The following is a 6,761-nucleotide window of genomic DNA, read 5'->3' as shown; positions in this document are numbered from 1 at the left end:
GTTGAAGGTTCCAGTTGGAAACTCCTGTTTCTCCAGCTAATGGATCTCAGATAGCGGATGCTGGGAAAGACGGAGACCCTGGAGAGCCCCAGCCAGTCACAGGAGAAAGGACAGAGCGAGATGGATCAGGCAGCTCCAGGTATTAATGTGTTGAATGCCCCCCACCCACCTCAATCCCAGACTTCAGGGAACCCGGAGGCCTAGTAGTTCTCCAAAACAGCAAACAAAGCAGCATAATCTATGCTCGGACTGCACCATTTCAGAGCGCAGGTGAATATTCCTCCACCCAATCCGTCCCCCATTCCCTCCACGCAGATTGCTAGATGTCTGGTTTCGAGGCTAGCCTTCTGCCCAAGTCCAGGGACAGAGACTGGACAAAGTTTGAGTCCAGCGGCACCTTTAAGACCAACAAAGTTTAATTCCGGGTAGATGCTTTCGTGTGCGTGCACACTTCTCCGGTAGTTTGATGCCCCTGCAGTATGAAGTCACATAGTCCCCCGAACGAGTTGATCTCCTTTTGCACTTAGTGAGAATTGAAGAAGAGAAGAAGAGATTGGATTTATACCCTGCCCTTCACTTGGAGTCTCAGAGCGGCTTACAAACTCCTTTCCCTTCCCCTCCCCACAGCAAGACACCCTGTGAGGTGGGTGGGGCTGAGAGAGCTCTGACAGAAACTGCTCTTTTTCAAGGACAGCTGTGCCAGAGCGTGTGACTGACCCAAGGTCACATCAGCAGGTGCAAGTGGAGGAGTGGGGAATCAAACCCGGTTCTCCCAGATTAGAGTCCGCACACTTAACCACACCAAAATTGAGTCACTACGAGTGGCAAGAGGATGCAGTTTATGTCTTCAGAATGCCAGGGAGAGGAATGGCTATGGGGCAGCGATTCTCCCCGTTCTCAGTGGCTGGGATTGCTCAAGACATCTTGGTGCCTCGGGCAGGACATCTGAATGGGACCTCCCCCTTCCTAGTAATTAACACAGGACACAACCCCCCCCCCACTATGCTTTCCTGTGTAAGCGGCGCTGTCGAAATGCACTCCCGTGCTCTTGCACAGCTCCTGTTCATTTCAGCGGGAACTGTGCAGAGAAAAAAGTTCCGTGGGTATTTTGCCCAAGAGTTGTGTATTTCTTTCTCCCACTCTGCCACCTGATCCCACGCACTGACTTGGAAGCAGAACCCACTGAATCAAAAAGAACATCCTCTACAGAAAGTACGCTCAGGATTGTGGCTTCAGTGGCACCGGGAATTTGCCCTCTGGCACTCCGCTTCTCTCCTAAAGAGAGAGCCCGGTTTTGTGATTAGAATGTGTTAATCATTGACCATTTCCATTCCAAATCCCCACTGTTCTCTTTTGAAACAAGGCAGGCTTACGTCTTGCATCTGTTTGCGTGTGCTTTTATACAGGTTACCTTTACTGCAAGTTACCGGACTCCTGAACAGGATGGAAAACTTTGTACGGCCAACAGAAACATTTGACCAGTGCCCAGATAATCAATCCACAAGAATAAAACACAGTCCCAAGACAGTCTGGTATGAAAAAATATACAGATGTCTGCTAGATGCCCACAGAACAATACAATAACAAAAGAGACTAGGTTAAAGCCATAACATCATTTTGTGTCGGGTAATAAAAAAAAAAACCACTTATTCCTTCATAGAAAAAATACAAAGGTCGATAAACCTTCACATAGCAGTCTGCTCCAGACTCTCAATCTATATCCGCCTTGAGCCAGCCGCCTTGAGCCAGTTCGCCCGGCAAGGCGGGATACAAATTGAAAATAATAAATAAATAATATATAATATCCTTCTAACAGTCTTGTATTCTCACCCAAATTCCCAAAATCAGCCTGCTCCAAATGCAATCAATCTGTGTCTCTCTTTAAACACTTTTTCTGGATATCTATGTGTTTCAGACCTCTGGTCTTTCCTCAGGAACAAACCTGTAAACAAAGAATTTCAGTGACATTACAGTGAAATGACATTATATTATACTGGCTTATCAGTCTCTTTGTTGACTGTGGAATCCGCCTTGAGTCCCTGTGAGAAAGGCAAACTATAGGGTTAGGAATAATAAACATCTTGAAAATGGGATTAGAGACATTCATGGAGGAGAGGTCTATCAATGGCTACTAGCCAGAGGACGGCGGAAGACCGGAAGGCCTGGCGTGATCTGGTCCATGGGGTCGCAAAGAGTCGGACTCGACTGTGCGACTGAACAACAACAACTAGCCCCGGTGACTGAGGGGAACCTCCACATTCAGGGGCACTAAGCCTCTGAATCCCAGAGCCAGGAGGCAACCTCAGGGGAAGGCCTTGGCCGCTATGCCCTGTTGTTTGCCTTTCAGAGGAACTGGCTGGCCACTGTGGGAGACGGGAGGCTGGACCAGATGGACCCTCACCAGTGTTCCCTCTAAGCTGAGTTAGTGTGAGCTAGCTCACAGTTTTTTTAGCTTCTGGCTCACACATTTTTGTCTTCGCTCAGGAAAGATGGCTCCAAAATTGCTCGCTCACAGCTGTAACGCCAGCAGCTCACAAAGTCGAATTTTTGCTCATAAGACTTCACAGGTTAGAGGGAGCATTGACTCTCACTGGTCTGATCCAGCAGAGCTTTTCTTGTGTTCTTCTCAAGGGAAGGCCTCGGCCTCTGTGCCCTGTCGTTGGCCATCCAGAGGGACTGGTTGACCACTATGTGAGGCAGGATGATGGACTACATGGACCCTCACTGGTCTGATCCAGCAGGGCTCATCTTATGTTCTTAGAGGGAACTTCCACATTCATAGACTGTAAACCTCTGAATCCCAGTGCCAGAAGGCAACATCAGTGGCAGGTCTTGGCCTCTATGCCTGTTTTTGGACCTCCACAGGAACTGGTTGGACGCTGTGTGAAGCAGGATGCAGGATTAGATGGACCTTCACTGGTCTGATCCAGCAGGGCTCTTCTGATGTTCTTATAAGTAACACAGATAAAATAAAAATAAATAAAAATTCACCTTAGGGGCACCTCAATATTGTGAGGTACAGAACCTATCCAGGCTGTGCCAGACCACAGGAACAAGGAAGCCACATTTCAAAGGTGGGTAAAAAGGTAAAGGTAAAGGTTCCCTTGCTCAAAAGCCAGTCGAGTCCGACTCTAGGGTTGCGGTGCTCATCTCCGTTTCAAAGCCGAACAGCCAGCGCTGTCCGAAGACGTTTTCCGTGGTCATGTGGCCGGCATGACTAAACACCAAGGCGCACGGAACACTGTTACCTTCCCACCAAAGTGGTACCTATTTATCTACTTGCAATTTCTTGCTTTCGAACTGCTAGGTTGACAGGAGCTGGAACTAGAGATGGGAGCTCACTCCATCATGCGGCAACTCAGGTCTCAAACTGCTGAACTACTGACCTTCGACAACCTGCAGTTCAGCGTCTTAACCACTTGAGCCACCGCAGCTCCTCAAAGGTGGGTATCTTCTGTCTTTTCCACCACGAATCCCAGTAATTCTATGTGCCCCTGTACAGCAGATGGCATAATGAAATGCCATAAAAGCACACTTTTGAAAGGACAGGACGGTTGCAGTAAAGGAGCTGGTTTGTTAGATCTGCTTGATTTTTTGTTATTAAAACATTTATATCCCACTTTTCCTTGCAATAATAGTTAAAAGACATTTTCAGTTCAATGTAAAAACAAGACAGCAAACCCCATTGCTATTAATTCTATGGTTGTCAGTGGAGGCTCTCAGTTTCCACCCAAACGTTTCAGCCCGACTGGCCAGTGGCCTGGTTCCTGCTTCTTGGCGTGGCCTTCTCAGCGAGGGGAAGGGTCTCTGGGCATAAGGGGCTTCACTCGAGATGTTCCTTAGTGCTTCAAGCCCACAAGCCAACCTCTCTATTAATGTGTTTTGCCTGAATGGGCTCTAGAAATAAAATAATGTTCCCATGACCCAACTTGGGGCCACCGTGGGCCAGGCGAAAGTATGTTCTCTTAAGTGGCCTGTGGATCCCTCCGACAGGAAGTCCAACTTCCCCTTCGCCCTTGGAGCAGCTCTGCTTTTTGCAAAAGAGTGACTCAAGAGGAACCGCCAAACAGAACTTTCTTGAGCTCAGGGTGCAGCTGGACAGCGCCGGAGGGTGAGCAAGACCGAAAGCTGCTCTGGACCGTTGACCTCCCATCCGAGCCTGGCAGGGGCTTCTCATGCGCAACCCCAAACAAAGGAACTACCCAAGTGGATGCTTGGAGCTCCGCATCTGCAACCTTGGCAATAAAGCCAGGTGGAATTTGACAGCAGACGCCAGCATACAGGGTTCAAATATCAGGCTTTGGCCGAAACTTATGCTCGGGGGCTCTTTCCAAGAGCCCCAAGCTGAAATCTTGGGGTGTCAGCCGACCCACAGAGGTGGGCCTGCTCATGGCAATTCCGCCCCATTATAGGTAAACGGGAGGCATGTCCGAGCCAAGTTACATCTTGCAGCTTTCCAGGTTTCTGACTTGAAAGGCAGAGTTCTTCGACAAAAGACCTTGCGAGGGGGACTCCGACTGGGCTCAGGAGAGGCAGTGTGGCGCATGGGGCTGGAGTCTAGCCTAGAGTCCTGTAGCACCCGAGAGAGACCAACACAATTTTGGGAGTCTGAGCTTTCCGGCGTCTGAGCTCCCTTTATCAGATATAAGCAGGAACGGAGACCCTGGAGTCTTTTTAGCCCAGACTGAAGGTGGGGAAGGGGGTGTTGCGAAGAAGGGACTCAGGATGCAAAGAGGCAAGGCAAAATGTAACCAGCTCATACCCAGAACAAGTGTGCATGCCCACGAAAGCTGATACCCAGAATCTGTGTATGCCCATGAAAGCTTATACCCAGAATAGAACTTTGTTGGTCTTAAAAGGTGCCCCTTGGACTCAACGTTTGTTCCATCTGTCAAACTGTGCTCGCACATGGAAGCTGATTTCCAGAATTAAACTTTGTTTGGCCCTAAGAGGTGCCCCTGGCCTCAGACTTTGCTCTGGCGCTCATCCCCCCGCTCTGGTCACTCTCCATGATGACTAACCCTAGACCGGACTCTCGCTCTCCCACCTCACAGGGTGGTTGTGAGCAGTGTTCCCTCTAAGCTGAGTGTGAGTGTGCTCACAGTTTCTTAGCCTCCGGCTCACAGATTTTTGTCTCGGCTCGGGAAGGAGGGCTCTGGAGCTCTGGACTAGTTTATGCATCAGCCCAATCGCTGGCTCACAACTTTGATGCCAGGAGCTCACCAGGTAGCAGTTTTGCTCACAGGACTCCACAGGTTAGAGGGAGCATCGGCTGTGAGGAGACCAGGGAGGGGGAGGAGGAGAGCAGTGTTGGGGGGGGGGTTCCCCACCTAATGCTCCCTCTAAGCTGTGGAGTCTTGTGAGCAAAATTCAACTTTGTGAGCTTCCGGCATTAAAGTTGTGAGCGAGCGACTTTGGCTGCTGCACAAATCAGTTGGCTCTGGAGCCCTCTTTCCTGAGCTGAGGTGAAAATCTGTGTGAGCCGGAGGCTAAAACACTACATAATAAGAACCTAAGAGAAGCCAATGTTGGATCGGGCCAAGGGCCCCTCCAGTCCAACACTCTGGGTCACACAGTAGTCAAAAATACCAGGTGCCCTCAGGAGGTCCAGCAGTGGGGCCAGGACACTAGAAGCCGCTCCCCCTGGTGCCCCCCACAACACCACAGAGCATCCCTTGCCCCAGAGCCCCTATCTATACCTTGTGGCAAAGAGCCCCTGATGGACCTCTGCTGCATATGCTTATCTAATTCCCCCTTGAAGCTGTCCGTGCTTGTAGCTGCCGCCACCTCCTGTGGCAGTGAGTTCCAAGTGTGAATCACTCTTTGGGTGAAGAAGGACTTCCTTCTATCCATTCTCTAACCCGACCACTCAGCAATTTCATGGAGTGCCCACAAGGAGTTCTTGTCTTGTGTGAAAGGGAGAAAAGGACTTCTTTCTCGACCTGCTCTATGCCACGCATAAGCTGATAAACCTCGATCGTGTCACCCCTCAGCCGTCGTTTCTCCAAGCGAAAGAGCCCCAGGCACCTTAACCTTTCTTAATAGGGGAAGTGTTCCTGCCCTTTGACCATTCCAGTTGCCCTTTCGTGCCCTTTCCCCCATGCTGCTACAGTGTCCTTTCTGAGGTGTGGTGACCAGAACTGCACACAGTCCTCCAGATGAGGCCGCGCCATCGGTTCGTACAGGGGCATGATGACGACACTGTGAGCAGCTGGCGCACCCTCACTCAGCTGAGAGGGAACACGAGTTCCCCCACCGAGGGGACTCAGGCGGGTGCGTCTCTCTAGCTCGGTCTGTCGGGGGTGGCGTGGGCCGCGGGCCGGCCTCTGGCTGAGGGGCGGGACTACAATTCCCGTCAGGCGCCGGGGCGGGCCGGGCCTCCTCCGCTCGCCTCACACGCCTCACCTCGCCTCGCCTCTGTCCGGCTGAGGGGGAGCCTCCTCCTTCTCCTCCTCATGCCTTCGGCGGCGGGTGGCGGCGGCGAGGAGGAGGAGGAGGAGAGGGCGGCGGCGGCGGGACCCCCTTCTTCTTCTTCGTCGTCGTCGTCTCCGTGCCGTCCCGTCCCTCCTCCTCCTCCGCGGCGGCTGTGCGGCTACCTGGGGCGTCTGTCGGGCAAGGGCCCGCTGCGGGGCTTCCGGAGCCGCTGGTTCGTCTTCGAGCCGGGCGGCTGCGCGCTCTACTACTTCAAGGGCCCGCAGGAGGCCCTGCCCCTCGGCCGCCTCGACGTCGCCCGCGCCGCCCTCACCCTCCACCACCCGCCC

This window comes from Gekko japonicus, unplaced genomic scaffold, assembly GCF_001447785.1.
Source record: "Gekko japonicus isolate JY-2015 unplaced genomic scaffold, Gekko_japonicus_V1.1 scaffold369, whole genome shotgun sequence".
Lineage (NCBI taxonomy): Eukaryota > Metazoa > Chordata > Lepidosauria > Squamata > Gekkonidae > Gekko > Gekko japonicus.
This window is presented reverse-complemented; position numbering follows the sequence as displayed.